A 19460-nucleotide genomic window follows, 5' to 3' on the forward strand; every position below is an offset into this window, starting at 1 on the left:
GAGCATAATATGGAATAGGTGTTCAGCACGAGTTTGCTGAATGGAATGAAAATAATATGTAGACAAAGGATTTTTTTTCCTGCTTGGCATAGAGGGGTATGATGGTTTCGAGATGATGCCATCTCACTCAAAATTCCAGGGTTCTTGGGAGATAGAGCTACTACAGCAAAGATCACTCTCCTTCTCTCACTGCTATGATGATCCACCAGATCAGACAGCTTAGAGTGCCCTCCTGTTCTTAACATGGCTTCATGTCCAGTTCTCATCCAAGAGTCTGGACTCAAGCCCAGTATTCACTCTAATGTCTCCTCCTCAGGCTTGGATAACTAATCTTGGACAGAGCTTGAATCTGAATCCTATTAAGTAGTTGTTGATAAAGTGTTTGTCAAAAGTTAGTCTATTAGTTAAGACACTTACCATAACCAGCTGCTGAAACAACTTCAAAATCTCAGTGGCTTGGTTTTCCATTCCCGAGTCACTTCACTTAGAATAATAGTCTCTAATCTCATCCAGGTCATTGAAAATGCTGTTAATTCATTCATTTTTATGGCTGAGTAGTATTCCATCATATATATATGTATGTATGTGTGTATGTATGTATATATGTATATATGTGTATATATACACATATATATATATATAACACACATACATATCTATGTATATACACACCAGAGTTTATCCACTCATTGATGGGCATTTGGGTTGGTTCTACAATTTTTCTATTGTGAATTGTGCTGCTATAAACATGTATGTGCAAGTGTCTTTTTTGAATAACTTCTTTTCCTCCCGGTATGCAAAGGCATAAGAATGATACAATGGACTTTGGAGACTTGGGAGGAAGAGTGGGAGGGGGGTGAGGGATAAAAGACAACAAATATGGTGCAGTGTATACTGCTTGGGTGATGGGTGCACGAGGTTCTTACAAATCTCCACGGAAGAACTTACTCATGTAACCAAATATGACCTGTACCCCCAATAACTTACGGAAAAATAAAAATAAAAATCTCAGTAGCTAACCAAAGGAAAATTATCATAATTCCACACAGATCACGTAACTTTCCTTGCTGGTTCTATTCCAAAAAATAAATAGAAAACCAAGTTCCTACCCTCTTATGGCTCTCTCATCCTCTTAGACTTCCTCAAAGTCCTTGGTTGGATGTTTTTTTGTATTTACACAGGAAGAAGAAGAAGAAGAAGAAGAAGAAGGAAGAAGGAAGAAGGAAGAAGGAAGAAGGAAGAAGGAAGAAGGAAGAAGAAAGAAGAAAGAAGAAAGAAGAAGAAGAAGGTGAGAAGGACCTTGCAAGTTGTTTTACAGCCAGGTCCGAAAATGACCTACTTCAATTATATCTGCTCACATTATATTAGCCATAACGAATAACATAGCCTCAACCAAACTGAATGATAGGCTGAGATATGTGGGCAGGAGGAGGAAATATTAGTGAATATCTAGTTCCTCTCGGCCATAGCTGATTTGTGTGCCAAGTATACTTATCAAAATAAATATGAGCCTAATATGGAAAACCCAATATCCTAAAAAAGATAAATTAGAGAGCTGTGATCTAAATTATTATAATTTGACAGAATACAGTGTATTTTAATATTCAAAACAATGAATTAACTGAAATTATCAACATTTCATTATACTAGGATCAACTAAATTCCATAACATTTGATGGAAGAAAAGATACCATTTAAAATTATAAGGTTACTAGGAGTAAATCTAACAACAAATTAGAAACTTTATAGAGAAACTTATTAAACTTTATTGAAGTTGAATAAATTTGAAAAGTAGGAGTCACATTTTGTTACTTAAGGTGAAGACTTAATGTGTTCTTTAACTCCTAGTTAATCTTTGAATTCAGTGCAATACAAAATATGACAGGCATATTCTGAACTTCATATGAATAGAATAATAATCAGCTAAAACAGTTCCGTTAAAGAATAACAGGAAGGACTTTTCTCTACCAGATACTAAGACTTGCTGTAATGCTATAGTAATTAAAAGTGTGTGAAGCCAGTACAAAAAATAAACATGAATAGAACAGAGAACTCAGAAACAAACTTATACATACATCATAAATAGCATATAATAGAAGTGCTATCACAAATCAATGGGGGAAAATGAAGAATAGACTACTCAGTGGCTTTCTAGGACAAAAAAGGTCCTATATAAGATAAAATGCAAAAAATAATTTACATATACACTTTAAAAATAACATTAAAATAATTATTTAAATTCTTATAGTGGACAATATAGGCTATGTATAGAATTTCTGGCAGTTATAATTTTTTTAAAAATGCACTAAGAATTTACCATAAAGGAATAAAGTGACTACATCAAAATTAAAACTCTCATCATGAAAAATCACACCTCTAAGCTGGCTAAGTGCCAAGCAACAGAGCAACAGAAAATGTTTCAGTGTAAGAATAGAAATATATCCAGAATAGCTAAGGAAATCTTAGAAATTAATAAGAATAAAGCCAAATAACTCAAAATAAATGTGGACAAGAAATACGAACAAGCAATTCAAAGAAATGGACATATGAGTAGCCAATAAGCATATAAAAAGGTGTTCAGCTTTAGTAATTACCAGGGAAATGCAAAATAAAAGGATAATGATGTATTATTTTTCACTCAGAATGTCAATATCTAAGTCTGATAATGGTGAAGGTTCATGAGGGTTTGAGTAATGGTCTTCTGCTAATAGAAAGTTGACTCAACAGAGTTACACTGGAGATCAACTTGGCAATATCCATAAAATTTAAAATTTCACACTCTGTGGCCTGATACTTACTTCCAGATATATATCCTAAAATAACTGAGTATGAATATAGGAAACTTAGGAATGGACATTCATTGCAATGTTGTTTGTAATTGTAAACAAATGGAAACACCTTAAGTGTACACAAATAATGGAAATATTGAAAATAAAAATGTTTTATACTATACAGTGGTCAAGATGATCTAGACCTGCATACATATCAATGGGTAGTTGTTAAAAACTTAATGACAGTGAATAAATAAAAAAATAGCATAAGACATACATTGGATACAATTTGGGTAAACTTTAAAAGTACTAAAAAGTTTACCATATACAAAGGGACTTCAAAAACTTGGTGGAAAAATTGAATTAAAATACAAATATAAAAAATATAAACTTTATTTCTCAACATAAACTCCATCAAGTTCAAGACATTTTTTTAAGTGTCTTGATGCCATTTAGTCCATCTCTAAAGAACTGAGGTCCTGGGAACTTAACTAAGTCAATATAGATTTTTTTGTCACTATTAACTGACAAAAAAATGGGTGTCCTTTACAGATTTTTTAAGATTAAGACACAAAAAGCAGTCAGAAGGAGCCAAATCAGGACTGTAAGGTGGATGTCTAATGATTTCCCATTGACACGCTTGCAAAATTTCTCTTGTTAGATGAGAGGAATGAGCAGGAGCATTGTCATGGTGGAGAAGGACTCTGGTGAAGCTTTCTTGGGTATTTTCCTGTTAAAGCTTTCCCTAACTTTCTCAAAACACTCTTATGATAAGCACGTGTTACTGTTCTTTAGCCCTCCAGAAAGTTAAGCAAAATACCTTGAGTATCCCCAAAAATTGTTGCCATGACCTTTGCTTCCGACCAGTCAGCTCTTGCTTTGACTGAACCACTTTCAACCCTTGGTAGTCATTGGTTTGCTTGTGCTTTGTCTTCAGGATTGTAATGATAAAGTTATGTTTTATCTCCTGTTACAATTCTTTGGAGAAATGCTTCAGGATCTTGATCCCACTTGTTTAAAATTTCGGTTGAAAGCTCTGCTCTGCAGAGTTGCTCTGGGTACAATAGTTTTGGCACCCCTTGCGTGGAAAATTTGCTCAACTTTAATTGTCCAGTCAGAATTGTTAAGCGGAACCAATACAGATGTCTATGTTTTGGCTATTGTTTGTGCTGTTAATTATTCGTCTGTGTCTCCTCTTCAATCAAGACGCAGACAAGATTATTTTTTTCCTCATAAATTGATGTGGATAGTCCGTCACTGCAGGATTTATCTTTAATATTGTTTTGTCCCTTCTTAAAATGAGTTATCCATTTGTAAATAAATAACTGCTGATTTCTTTGGGCACTGTCCCCATAAACTTTCTGTAAAGCATCAATGATGTCACCATTCTTTCACCCAAGCTTCACAATAAATTTTGTATTTGTTCTTGCTTAAATTTTAGCAGAATTCATGTTGCTCTGATAGGGGCTTTTTTCAAACTAGTGTCTTATACTTCTTAGTGCCTCAAACTAGATCCTGTTCAGACATGTTATAAAAAGTTAGCATGAGTTTATTTTGGTGCAAAAAAATTTGAAATCCATGCATAGTTTTTTCATAATATTCATTTTCCATGAACTTTTTGAAGACCTCTCATTTAGTTTGTGGATTTACATACATGTGTGCTAAGTTATTTTTAAATGTAATAAATGAAAATTTGTTAAACTCACAATAGTGATTTCCCCTGGAATCACCGGCAGGGAAATAGAATTGAAGATGGTAACTCAAATTGCTTTAAACTATTTTAATTTAAATTTTAAATAAATTATTATTGTAATAAATATTTTCAATAAAATACTTATTGAGTAAAGAATATGATAAATATGTGTGTATACATGTTATATAAATTCAAATTAGACAGAATGCCAAGTTCTCCCTTAAAAAGGAAAAAGAAAAGAAGAAAGTCAAGCCCCAGCAGATGTTAAAAAGTATTTGAAACTTACGACAATTAAAACATGTTACACTGGCACAAGAAAAAATACTGATGAAAATCAATGGGACAAAATAGATAAGCCTGCAAAAAGTTTTACAGCATATAAGAATTTAATAAATTGTGAAGGCAGTTATCAGAAGTCAATGACGAAAAAATATTTTTCAATAAACAGGGTAGGGTAATAAGTTTACAAATTTTTTCAAAATTAGATCTTTATACCAAACAAGAAGATGTTGTCTATATAGATCAGTAAAAGCATTACAGACTTAAGAAAATATGGAAAAATTAAACCTGATTTTGAGACATAGATTTTCCAAGAATAAAATAAGCAAAATAAAAACCACAAAAAATGAGAAATAGATTAAATCGCTTAATGAGTACAACTTCCTATGCCTCAAAAACTGCCATAGAAATACTTAAAAAGAAATATTTGCTTTGTCTATGATAAATGATTAAAAGTTTTAATACAGAAAAAGAACTTCTAAGTTAAAAAGAAAAATAGAAATGCCTAAATATAAAAAAGGACAAAAGATGTGGATAATTTATAAAAGTATTAAAGACCAATACACATATAAAATATATTTAAACTCACTAGTAATTGAAAATGCAAATTTAATTAATTTGCAAACATTAATAAATTTGCAAACATTTTCAGCTCTCTAGACTAACAAATTTTTAAAATTAAAATAGTCACTACTAGTAGGAGTACAGATAAATGTTTACACATGTACTCTGAATAGGAATCAGTAGTAACTTTCTGGATGAGTGTTGGTCAGGAAGGAACCGACACTTTCACCCAACAATTCTCACTGTGGAATTTTACCCTAAAAAAAAATTATAAATATGCACAAAATGGCTTTTTAAACCATCAAGAGGATGAGTAGAAGGAAAGAAAAAAGACTAAGAGGAAAGAAAGAAGGAAGAGGAGAGGAAGAGGCCATGTAAATGATAACAAAAAGGAAGTGGTTAAACAAGTTGTAATAAACTCTTTTGAATATTTTAATTAATATTTATTGACATGAAAAAGTACTGATGACAATTTTCCTAAGCTGATTTAGAAACGACTTTGCCTCTGTCTGCTTCCAGCTATGACAGAGTCACAGACATACCAAAACACTGCAGAATACACATTCTTTTTAAATCCACTGGGAACGTTCACCATAACAATACCAAAAGCTGGGAAATACTATCTTCAGTAAATTTCAAAACACTGACATCTTAAATAGTGGAGGGGCAAAGGAAGTATTTCCCCATTACCCTTTGCGAGTTCACTGAAAAATCAACTCACAAAATGCCAATTAGTAAGAAAAAAGACATACAAATTTATTAACATGTACACAGGGGAGAAAGACAGAATGATTACTCATTATCTCCATAGGGCCCCAATACTTATATATTCTTATTTCAGGGGGGAGGGGGAAATAGGTAATTCTGTCAAGGGGCAATAAATGATTGCTAGGGAGAATGAATAGATGTAGATGAGAGATTAATTTGTAAATGGTTCTCTTTGGAAACTGCATGAGCCTGAGACATGGACGGTATTCTGTGAATGGGTCTATTCTGGTGTGGTTACATTCTCAATCTTCTTTTCTGCAAATAGATAATGATATAGCAGGGAGGGAAAGAAAAACTATTGTTCTTTTTTTTTTTTTTTTTTTTTTTTTTTTTTTTTTTTTTTTTTTTTAATTTATTTATTATTATTTACTTAAGTTGTGGGTCCATGTGCATAACGTGCAGGTTTGTTACATATGTATACTTGTGCCATGTTGCTGTGCTGCACCCATCAACTCGTCATTTACATTTCTCCCAATGCAATCCCTCCCCCCTCCCCCCCCTCCCCCCTCCCCATAGGCCCTGGTGTGTGATGTACTATTGTTCTTCTTGATGGGTCCATTTGGTTGCTATGTAGCCAAGAGAAAAGTCTTTTCTAGCATCTGTTGATACCTTTGGGCCTTTAATTCAAAATATTCATTATACCAGAGAGCCTTATTTTAGGGTGAAGTTCCCTGCATTCCTTCAAGAGTATATTCTCTGACCAAAAGAGAATTAAATTAAAAATCAATAAGTTATCTAGAAAATTCTCATACGAGTAGAAATTAAATAATACAGCTTCTAAGTAGCACACAGAGACAAGAAATAAGAGGAATTGGCCGGGCACGGTGGCTCACACCTGTAATCCTAGCACTTTGGGAGGCTGAGATGGGTGGATCACCTGAGGTCAGGAGTTCCAGACCAGTCTGGTCAACATGGTGAAACCATATCTCTACTAAAAATACAAAATTAGCCCAGTGTGGTGGCACACACCTGTAATCCCAACTACTTGTGAGGCTGAAGCAGGAGAGAATTACTTGAACACAGGAGGCAGAGGTTGCAGTGAGCCGAGATTGGGCCATTATACTCCAGCCTGGGTGACAAAAGTGAAACTCTGTCAAAAAAAGGAAGGAAGGAAGGAAGGAAGGAAGGAAGGGAGGGAGGGAGGGAGGGAGGGAGGGAGGGAGGGAGGGAGGGAGGGAGGGAAATTATAAAATACACCAAACTGAATGATAATGAAATATCATGAGATGCACAATGTTGTACAATGCATACAGAGAAATTTACAGCTTTAAATGCCTGTAATGGAAAGAGAAGAAGGCCTTAAAATCAATGATCTAAGTTTCTACTTTAAGAAGTCAAAAAAGTAGAGCAAACCAAAAATAAATAGAAGGAAAGAAATAATAAAGGGCAGAAATTTAAAAAAAGAAAATAGTAGAGCAAATTTTAAAAGTCAAACTTTCATTCTTGAAATTATTGTACTTTAATAATTGAGCTCCCCTAGCAAGAATAGTTTTTAAAAAATAGAAAGCAAATTACAATATCAGAAATGAAAATGGGGATATCACCATAAGCCCTAGAGATATTAAAAGATAGTAATGCGAAATTATGAACAAATATATGCCAATAAATTCAACAACTTAAATGAAATGGAAAAATTCCTTGAAAAGCACAACTTACAAAAACTAAGTCAAAAATAAAAGTAAAAAAAAATCCAAATAACCTTGTAGCTATTAAAGATACTGAACTTGTAATCAAAAAACTTTTCATAATAAAAGACTTTGCAAACACTTGGAAGTCCTGCATTCAAACAAACAAAATAATGGTTGGATATGTGGCCAAGGTGGAAATAAAGGAAGAGATTCTTTGGGTACCCAAAATAAAGAGGAAATTCAAAGTATCAAGAAGCAGGAAGCCATGAGTTACAGGAGTCAGATCCAGGTCTTAACACTATGGATTTGATACGGACTTGGATTGGAAAAAGGGTATGAGAAACAGGCTTCACGTTCTCAGGAGGCAAGGAATGACCTCCTTGCCCAAGACCTGCAGCCATAAAGGGTTATTCTTTTTCTTAAAAGAATAATTAAAAATAGCTCACCTACTGGGTTAGGAAGGAATAAGACAACTTGTAGAAAACCCGGTATCTCAATTCCTAATATTTTTCTCAGGTCTCTCCTACCCTTACTCTTTCCCTGGCTATTTAACTTATTGCTATTTTAAACAAAGATAGACAAGTATTAAAAGGAAACACTCAAAATTCCTGTCACCTGCCCCTACCAAAAAGAAAACCTACTAAAAAATGTTTCAGAGATTTGGAGGAAGCTACTGTGAATTCACCAAGAAACAATTACAACTGTTTTTGATTCCACATCACAATGTTTATCCCAGGCACGAGAAGAATTATATTTCTAAAAGCACTGATTAGTCCATCCTATCCACTGAAACCTAAAACCCTAAAACTAACTAATTTTTTCTCTCTCTCTCCTCTCTTTTTCATCTGGAGAAGCAACAGGCATTGCCTTCAGAAGACAGGAAAGAGAAACCAAGAGGGGAATGACAGTTTGGAGTGGTTCTGAGAAGGGCAGAGACCCATGGCCAACCAGCAGTTTCCCAGATGGGGAACAAATGTGGGATGCCTTTGGATTATGGATTTTAAATGCCAAGTCTTAAAAGCAATAGCAAGGACAGATTCTCTGTAGTGAGGATCCCATAACAGGCATATGGTCATAATAGGGTCACCTGGCTGAATTACACTGACGACCAAGTAAACTAAGGTCCATGACTCTCCCCCTTTTCTGTCTACCATGCAAAAACTTCCTAAAACACAACAGAGAAAGCAACTTTTGAAGGCTCTAGTGAATGGGAGCTCATAACTAGGTTTTATTTTATTAAGAAAAATAAATAATGATCCTTAAATTCAAGTGTTTTGGGGGGATCATACTAATTACATAGACAAATGACTCATGTAATACATATGGAAAGGCAGATGTCATTGATATCGTCCTCTCTTTCTGTTATTCCTCCCTAAAACAAACCTAGAAACATTGAAAAGAACAATGTTGAACATCTAAGTTCCTATGGAGTGTCACCTTTTGAGGGAACAGTATTCAGGTTATCAAGACAATTTCCCTGTGATTCAGTGGGTTCCTGCTAACTTTTGCTTCCTGTCTACCAAGGGAAATCATTCCAAAACTTCCTCAAAGGAGCTGAAAAGAGAGGAGGAGCTGAGTTTCAATCTAGACAGAGCTCCACTTTGAAGTTCCTCTCTTGAGATTGAAGTCTAGACTGGGAAACGAAGAGAGAAAAATGGGTCTAACTTGGGAAAGGAGCTCCTAACACAACCAGGGAAGGGAGTTTCTTCATGTCCCTTAAGTATCTTGACACATGAGGGCTGTGAGTACAGAAACCAGAAAAGGTGAGGAAAAAAAGGCAATTATCTAAATGACTCAAGCAAACAACCCCAAATCAAATCAAGGAATGATAGCCATACCCACCATTTTTCATTGACAATCAGGATTTGTCAAGTGAATGTGAGCCTTCTAGTCAAGATTTTTAAATAATTGCCCTAATTCTTTACTCTGTGTGCATATGTATAATCCGAGAAGCCTCAGCTATACAATATCTTCCTACAAATGAGTTCCCTAAAGATGGTGAAATAATTTATGTTGGCTGTTTCCTCCTCAACAAACATTCAGAAAGTACAGGAAATTGAGACTTTATTCCCCCTAACAGCAGTATTTGAATAATGTGGGTGTAAGCAGGTTGATCTTCTGCAAGCACAATTTGATCCCCTCATCCCTTAACTCAGAAACCTTTCACCTCTCCATTATCTAATAAATCAAATCCTGTCTTTACTCCTCCATTAGCCATTCAAGTCCCACCTTTTGTACAGTTTTCTAACGTCTGTCCAAAATGTTCTCCAGGCTTCAACCAAGCCAGCCCACTGCCAACTGACCACACCTTGCCTGTGCTATTCTAGCTTATTTATTTATTTATTTATTTATTTATTTATTTATTTATTTGAGACGGAGTAGTCTGTCGCTCAGGCTGGAGTGCAGTGGTGCAATCTCCGCTCACTGCAACCTTCACCTCCCTGGTTCAAGCAATTCCCCTGCCTCAGCCTCCCAAGTAGCTGGGATTACAGGTGCACACCACCATGCCCAGCTAATTTTTTTGTAATTTTAGTAGAGACAGGGTTTCATCATGTTGGCCAGACTGGTCTCGAACTCCGACCTCAGGTAATCTGCCCACCTCAGCCTCCCAAAGTGCTGGGATTACAGGCATGAGTCACCACACCCGGCCTATTCTAGCTTCTAAAGTCCCCTTCTCCCACTTTAGTTGTACATTGCTCATGCTAGTCAAAAGGAACTTTTTCTTTTTTTGATTCCCTAAAACATTTTCTTTTATGTTCTTGATATTTGTCGGTTTTCCTTTGCATTAGTGAACAGTAACTACTTGAGCTGTGTTTTATCCCCTCTACTCATGTCTAGATCCATTTTGTGCTGCTATAACAGAATAGCTGAGACTGAGTAACTTGTAATGAACAGAAATTTACTGGCTCATGGTTCTCAAGGCTGGGAAGCCCAAGATCAATGTACTGGCACCTGGCACCTGACAAGGGCCTTCGTGCTGTGGTCTCTCATGGTGAAGGAGTAAAGAAAGGGTGAGAGAGAGTGAGAAGGGGGCCACACTCATCGTTTTATATGGAATTCATTCCATTCATGAGGGCAGACCCCTCCTGGCCCAATCACCACTCTTCGAGTTTTACCTCCTGACATTGTTGGATTAGGGATTAAGTGTCCAATACATGCTTTTCGAAGGACACATTCCAATCCTAGCAACTAGCTTTTGAGTCCCTTTGGGGCTCTCCTCATAATCCTGAAATTACCTAAAATGTCAAACATGCTGCCTTTTTGTGGGTATATACTCTCAGGAGAGCTGCCATGTTTTTAAAATTATGGACTATATAACTATGTGAAACTCCCGGGAATTCATGAGATCCATGAGTATTTGGTGTTAACCTTGAGTAACACTGAGTGGTAGAGACAAAGAGTTCTATTTGGATCCTGCCAGTGAATTGCCATATCCCATGTGGTCTAAAGAATGCAAGATTTCCACTTCGGGTCAAAAATCTTACATGTCTTCCATTGTATTTATTAGACTTAGAATTGTAGGCTGTCTTGTCTTTTCAGGAGGAGGTTCAATACAATCTCAAATCAAATAGAATCCACATGAATTGAAATCTGCCTCCTTTGCCACCTTACCCCCAATATTTACTTTTCCTATTCTGTTTCTTTCTCCCTCTTCAGTCCAGTCCTCCAGGTATCACTCTTAGGGAGTCATGATAACATGCAAGTGTCTCTTAATTCTCTTTTTAGATTCAAAAGCTGCTCAGCTTTCCCAGTAACCACAGTTCTCACAGTTGATTTTTCCCTCCCCTTGTCTCCTGCAGTGGCCTCCATCTCCCCATGTGACACAGAACTGAGGCTGAATCATTTTGCTGGTTTCCATTTGGCAATCATCCTACCTTTCCCCAATGGTTTATTACGCCCTTCTATGGCCTCGAGGAACTTTCCATATTCATTTGCAGTAAGTCCATTACTGGAAGATACTGAAGATATAGAATAATTTATAGATACTACCAATCGGAATAACGTCTGCTTTATGAATTATGAGTTCTATCACTTAATACCTTTGGCTTGATCTGGCTAGTTCTGCTTGAACATAGCTTGCCCCTGACCCAGCATAAGGAGCTAGATAGCAATATGAAGAGAGCTGTCGAAAATTCCACCTTGAGAAAATGAACTTCCGATTTGAAATCAACAAATATTTTCCCTTACCAATCTACCAGAGATTGAGCTGGTAGATTGGTGAGGGAAAACAAGAAGCCAATCATTGCCCTTTCAGCTGTGTAATAAAAACAGAAAGGCAAACATCTGCATTTAACTTCTCCATGCTTGTTGCTAATGATCTGTTTTTTAGAATTCTTTTTCTAGGACTCTGTTCTCAAATTTTAAAACTCTAGTGTATACCACTATATTTATCTAGATACTTCTTTAGTGAAGCTGCTTCCTTTGATCTGGCTCATCTCATAAAAGTAAGCATTTTCATACACGCTAATGGGTTTGTAAGTTAATACAATTAGGAAAACAATGTGGTTAACCTTTTAAAATTGCTCCCTTACTCTTCTAAAAAGTAGAAAAATAAAATAGTTGGGTATGGTGGCTCATGCCTGCAGTCCACGCTATCAGGTGGCTGAGGCGGGAGGATCACTTGAGCCCAGGAGGTCGAAGCTGCAGTGAGCCGTGATCATGCCATTGCACTCTAGCCTGGGCAACAGAGGGAGACTTTGTCTTAAGAAAAAAAAAAAAAAGTTTTCATCCCCTTTTGCCCTTTGACCCAAAGCCTGAAACTCTAGGCATATATTAAAAACAAAAGACAAAGGTGCACAGATAAAGATTTATTTTCAAAGTTATTCATAAGTAGCTTTTACTACTTATAATAGTGAAAAAAAAGAAATGCCCCAAAACGGGAAACTGATTGAGAAGGCATATGATCCCTAAATGGAATAATCTGCATTCATTAAGTCAAAGATTATAAAGGAATTTTTAATGGGATAGGGAAATGCTTATGGTATGATGCTAAAAAAATAAAGGTTTGAAGTTAAAATATTTTCAATCACCTATATAAAAAAGGCATAAAATATTTTAAAATGTTGAACTATATTAAAATGTATAGGAGGCCACTGATTTCAACTGAGCTTCTGCACTAGACCTCAACAGACCAAACCAAAATGGAGTCACTCATGCTAAAGTCTCACATCACAAAACAAAAAGTAAACTGTGTATCTGATATTCCAAGAAATCAAGAAAGAAAGATACTAGCCAAATCTTTAAATACGCCAGTGTTACCCAAAATGACAAGGAAGTCCCTACTACTTTAACACAAGGAAAGTAACCTGAAGCAGTCTCACGTTAATCATGTTAATCCACTTTTTGTATTATGCTGATGTTTCTTTGTTCCTGTTTAAGCTACCTTATAAAAAAGCGACTGTCCTGTCATGCCCACTATAGGACCCCTCTATTTTTAGATGAGATGCTACCCAAATTATGAACTAGAAATAAAAACTAATTAGATCATTTAACCAAATGTGTTGAAAATTTATCTTCTGACAATTACAACCACAGTTGCTACTAGACTGTGAGATTACAGATAATTTTTTTCTGCTTCTTTACTCATTTCAGTGTTTTCGATAATTTTGAAAATGAGTGTATATAATTATGTCAATTCAGTTTTAAAAAATAAATCACTAAGAGGAGAAAGAATTTACAAAGGCACAGACCAAAGTTATGTCTCTTCAGAGCTCACAGAAAATACTTGAATTGCAAAGAAAGTTTCCTTAAGGGAACAGCAGGATGGGGCATGACCCTATGAGAGATGGAGAAGGAAGAGAAGACAAATAGAAGCAAGGGCAAAACCCTTCACTGAACTTGCCTCAGGGTAAGGCACCAATCCAGTTATTTATGCATCCTCTGTAACTGCTGTCTAAACCACTTGTCTTCACCTAGAAAAGATATATTTTTACTTGCAGTGTGGTGTCTGTAAGGGCATAACTTGAATTTTAGGAGTAAACTATTTTAAATATTTCCTAGAAAGTTTCCTTCTAAAAATGCCACCCATCAGCCTCCAGGGGTATGATCAATAAACTGCATGTATTTAAAATGATGCTAAGAGGATAGCAATGACATAAAGGCAAAGCTTAGATTAACAGTATTTTGCTAAGATCAGTGTTGATTCATCTTAGGATGGTGATGCCAGAGTAACATTAGAGATTATCTAATCCAACTTTCTCATTTTATAGGTATGAAACTGAAAACCAGATATATGAGAAAACTTCGCATTTGACTTGGCAATTGAAACTCTAGTCTTCGTCTATGAGCTTAAAATCCCTTTCCATAAGGTTATGCCAACCCTACCATTCTAGAGGAATGATTCATTAATCACACAGAAAGGGTAAGCTCAGCTACTGCTTTATACAGTGAAATATTCAATTCCTTCCCCCATCACTTCCCACGTACGTCACCTAAATCACATTGTTGCTGATATAGCCAAACTCTTAAGGCTCTGTTTTACTAATCCATATTCCGTTCCTTATTTAGAAAACAAATCTATTAGAAAGTAAGTTTATTGTTTGCCAAGCAGAATTAAATACCCATCACAGTTATCTTAAAAAAAACCTTTTATCTATACATTCAAATCATTTTAGGTGTTTGAACAGAACATGCTTTTACATTTATCATATTCTCATGGCCACTGGTAATGGCAATAGCTAACACACGGTGGAGAAAACTAATCCTTGCTGACTCCATTCTAAATGCTTTATATCGATTATCTCATTTAGTTATGGCAATAGCCTATTAGACAGATACTATCATAGGAAAAAATAGGGAAAGTGAATGAATTCATAGAAAACACCCAGGTAGACCTGGGATCCTAATCCAGGTATGTTGTGGGTGGCTGGCCCGTGTATTATAGAATGTTGGGCACCATTCCTGGTCTCTACACACAAGATGCGAGGTAGCACCCCCACACCAATTATGACATAGAAAATCATCTCCAGCATTACCAGATGTATCCTAGGGATCAAAATTATCCAGGTTGAGAACCACTGCAGTAGGCAGGTAGCCCAGTCTGACATTTTTTTTTTTCTCTGCAGAACGTCACTAAGCCAATCAAGTCAAAGATTTGCTTCTGTATGTAATAAAGGGAAACAACAACGTCCCCAGAAAGCAAAATTTTACAGAGAGATAGTGCCACATAATCGAAATGGCGATGGAGTTGCCATTAAAATGCCTGCTCTTAAGGCCAAATTCTATTACCTAGTGACTATATAGCCTTGAATAAATCACTTCTCTGAGCTTCAGTTTTCATCTTCCAGATATTTCTTAACTAGAAAGAACTTCTGCAATTCAAATGGTGGAGGTTTTATGAGCATGAGCTTTGAAGACCTAGATTTGAATCTTTCATCAGGCTCTTTCCGTCCCATTACTTCAGACAAATTTATTTATGTCTCCTCAACTCCTTATTCTCATCTGTGTACTAGAGACAGTGATACCTCTACCATGGGCTCTCTTTATCTTCATTCTCCAACTGCCCACTCAATATCTCTCCTTAAGGTCCTGGGGTACTTCAAACTCATTTCTGGTTACCTAAAGATCCTTCACTCACCCAGATACTTTTTAAGTAGTCTTTGACCCAGCTCACTCTTCTTTAGCTCCTAATTCCAATTAATTGCAATGTTTTGTCTACTCTGCTCTCAATTAGTTCTCTATGCTGTGGTCCTATGACCATGGAAACCTTGGCTCCTCACTGTTATTGGGATGAAAACCAAACTCCTTATCATGATCTATAAAATGTACACATTATATGCACGTAAAATGCATACACCACACATTTATTAATACAAAAATCCAGCCTCAAACTTGTTTTCCAGCTTTATGTACCATGGCACCCTTTCCCTCTCCCCCTCAATTTTTACTCAGCCACACTGAATTTCTCTGTGCTCTCAGACCTCATTAAGCTTTTCATACTTTAGCTTTTAACAATCTATTTCCTGCCTGAAATGCTACCCTCTTCATCTTACTAGCTCCCACTCACCTTTTAGGTTTCAGTTTATACATTACTCCTCCAATAATGTAACCTTAAACCATCCCAGTCAGGTTTCTTCATTCTTCCACATTGTTTGTGCATTTTCCCACAGTATTTTGGGATATCTTTAGAATAGCTTTCATTACAGTATTTTCCCCCTCTTTAATTCCACTTTAACCTCCCCTACTTCATCTTTTCATGATATATGTAGATTGTTACAATGTAAAGTTCTAGTTGCTTTCCTATAATCCATTTCCCCATTTTGAAAAGCGCCATGATTTTCTTTCAGATATCCACCTCTCCTGCACACAGCTTCAGGGAAAGCTAACTCCAACAGCATTTCTGCTGGCAGTACAAAAGGTGTAAAGGTAATCAAATTCTTCATGACATGGATTCATTGGGTGATCTAGGCCCAAGCTGACTAGAACAGGACACTCCCTGGTTATAGACATAAGGGGAAGGATGTTTGCTGGGAAACGTGTTTCCTCACCCTTGAGAGAAATTCCAGAAGAAATATGCTCACTCTTCTTCTGGACGTTGCCATGTATGCACGTACGGCCTTTCATGGTCATCTTCCTGCCACCTTAAGGTATGAACCGTGATATGGAGGAGGGCAGAGTTGAGAACATTGTAGAGAAATGGACCTTGACCCCTGGTTAAACAATTCCTGACCTCTGGCCAGCCTTGGGACATTTTAGTTACATAAGCAAATAAATTGTCTGTAATGTTTCAGCCTGTGTGGGTTAAGTTTGCTGTAACTCCAGGCCAAGTGCATCCTACAACTCTAACATATCTCAACTGTAGCACTAGGTTTCACATCTATCCCATTGCTAGTGCCAAAAAATGCTCCAATAAATGGCTAAATCAGTAGTTACTATTCCATGATTTAAGTCATTTAAATCTCAGAGTGGATCTTATGGTTTTTTACTGCAATATTAGTTTACTCTTATTGTGATAACAAATTACTACGAACTTGTTGGCTTGAAAATATACATTCATTTTCTTATCATTCTAGAGAACTGAAGACTGAAATCAGTTTAACCAGGCTAAAGTCAAGTTGTCAACAGGACTGATCCCTGCTGGAGATTTCAGGGAAGAATTGGTTTCCTTGCCTTTTCCAGCTTCTGGGGGCTGCCTCCATTCCTTGGCTTATAACTCCTCTGTCGAATCACGTTAACCTTTTGCTTCTGTTGTCACATCTCCTACTTCCCTTTCTGTAGTCAAATCACCCTCTGACTCTCGTATAAAGACACTTATGATTACATTTAGAACCTGCCCAGATAATCAGGATAATCATCCCTTCTCAAAATCCTTTACTTAGTCACATCTGCAAAGTCCCCTTTGCCATGTAAGTCATGGATCAAAGGTTCCCAAGACTAGAGCCTAGATTTCATTAGAGGTCACTATTTAGCCTGCCACTATTGCCTAACTTAAATCACAAAATTAATGGAAATCAGGCATCTTAAGAGCTTAAAAATACCTGATAGATAACTTCTAATATCTTTATTTTAAGGACGTAGAGGCCAAGACCCAATGAGGTGACTTATTCAAAGTCACGTAAAGGTAACTAGAAATAAGACCTTCTGGGTCTAAGACACGTACCCTTGTAAGTCTGCCATGTTCCTACTGCAATTTAATGTGTATTCTGTAATACATGTTACCATAAAAATTTATTGTTTAAACATAAGAAGTTTACAGAAACTTGCCAAAATAAGCCCCCCAAAAAAATCTCAAATCCCAAAATAGTTTACATCATTCCTAACCTCCCCAGAAGTCTGACTCAGACTAGTTTCTGGGTTGCTTTGTATTTTTATACTGATAATCTCTCCAGTAATGTTGCATACATTTTCTAGTTTTCACCAACTCAGTCAGTAACAGCCTGAGAATCCCATTACACAACATACTGAATAGGGCCAAAGTAATTTCATCATCCTATATTCTTCCTGTTTTGTTTATTTCCGCTTGAATGTCCCTGGGGCATAATGATGTTCCCCACTGCAGTAAATCTGTTTTCAATGGACTGAGCCACTCTAGATCCTTTAGCTGCTTCAAAGTACACCATCTTTTCAAACATACTGATCTACCACCATCGCACGTCTTTTGAAAAATTTTGTTTAGAATGCCTGGTAAACAGGGCTGTGATTTTCTCCATAATTACACCATTAGACTTCATTTTCTGCAAATATATAGTCTTGTAGCAAATCATTTGTGCCATATTTGAGCTTGAGTCAGCATCAAGGTATGTGATGGGTGATGTTTTTCATCTCAAAAATGAATAAGCTGTTTTCCTCAATTATGTTCTGAGCTTATTATATGCTGTTTTAAACTAGTATCATCACACGGTCTCTCTTAGTAGTTACTGGCTAGTCAGAATGCATAGTTCAATGAATTATTTGAAAATAAGTCAATATTAGCTAGGCAAATGTTATTATTCTGACAAGTCAGTTTTTCCTTTTATTAACTTCCAAAAGTATTCTATGACAAGGAAAACTTTTCTCATCTTGATTAACCACCCCCGATGGATCTATAAAACAATTTGCATGGAAAATTTTCAGCAAAATTTTTATGATAGAAGCCAAATTCACCGTTTTTTCTTCCTACAGATATGGAGGCAGCAAAAATGGTAAGAAAAATAGATAATTTCTTAAAAGCCTAGTGCCTTCTATGACCACTGTAGGGGCAATCAAACTCATCATTATATTTAATCCTCACAATATTCCTGTAGAGTGAATGTCATTATTTCCATTTGATGGAAGAGACAACTCAGGCTTCTTAGACTTATGGAACTAGCCCATGGTCATGGTACTAGCCCATGGAACTAGCCCATGGTCATGATTACCTATTTCTATGTAATCAGTAATCTCTAAACCTAGTGGGTTAAAACAACCGGTTTTCACTTTTCACAGTTCTGTGGGTTGGCTGGCTGGTTTTTCTGCTGTTTCTCCAGGTACCCTCACATGGCTAAATGCTGCTGGAGGATTGGCTGAGAGCAGGGCTCACCCGGGACAGCTGAGATGGCTAGGTGTCTCTCTCTTTAGGGTCTTTCAATTTCAAAGAAGCAGGCTCAGGCTGCACTTCCTCACAGGGCAAAGGCAGGACAAGCCCCAATATACAAGTGCTCATCAATCTCTATTTGAGTCACATTTGCCACTGTCTCATTGACCTAAGCAAAATTCAATGCGTAGGAGAAGCTCCACCAGTGTGAGGATCCTAGGAGCTGTGTCATCAGGTGCATTCACTGAACAAGGAACCACAAGTGCAAGTTAGTAACAGAGAGAGCTAAATTCTGAAGCCCTTTCCAGAAGTATGGGAATATAAAAGTGACTCATTAAATGATAATTTCACGGCCGGGTGCAGTGGCTCACGCCTGTAATCCCAGCACTTTGGGAGGCTGAGGTGGGCGGATCACAAAGTCAGGAGATCAAGACCATCCTGGCTAACACAGTGAAACCCCATCTCTACTAAAAATAAAAGTAAAAAATAAAAAATAAAATTAGCCAAGCATGGTGGCGGGTGCCTGTAGTCCCAGCTACTTGGGAGGCTGAGGCAGGAGAATGGCATGAACCCAGGGCATGGAGCTTACAGTGAGCCAAGATCTGGCCACTGTACTCCAGCCTGGGTGACAGAGCGAGACTCCATCTCAAAAAAAAAAAAAAAAAGGTAATTTCAGAATATGCTGATGGTGTTACAATGAACAATATTAGGCTCTCTTCAAATAGAAAGAATGAAGGTTTCTCTTTGATAATTTTCAGGCAAATATG

General features: G+C 36.7%; 1 protein-coding gene across 7 annotated transcripts in view; it reads right to left on the bottom strand.

Annotated features, from left to right (window-relative positions):
- Nucleotides 1-19460, bottom strand: part of BBIP1 (BBSome interacting protein 1) — a 1212900-nt gene that overhangs the window by 786903 nt on the left and 406537 nt on the right. Inside the window, exon 1 of one of the 7 annotated variants that reach the window (XM_050804433.1) lies at nt 6567-6571. The exons of the other annotated variants lie outside the window; for them this stretch is intronic. The gene's annotated coding sequence lies outside the window, so the exon portion shown is untranslated. Of the gene's footprint in view, nt 1-6566; nt 6572-19460 lie in introns of those variants that run through there. 7 annotated transcript variants of the gene reach the window in all.

Source organism: Macaca thibetana, chromosome 9 (genome assembly GCF_024542745.1).
Source record: "Macaca thibetana thibetana isolate TM-01 chromosome 9, ASM2454274v1, whole genome shotgun sequence".
NCBI lineage: Eukaryota > Metazoa > Chordata > Mammalia > Primates > Cercopithecidae > Macaca > Macaca thibetana.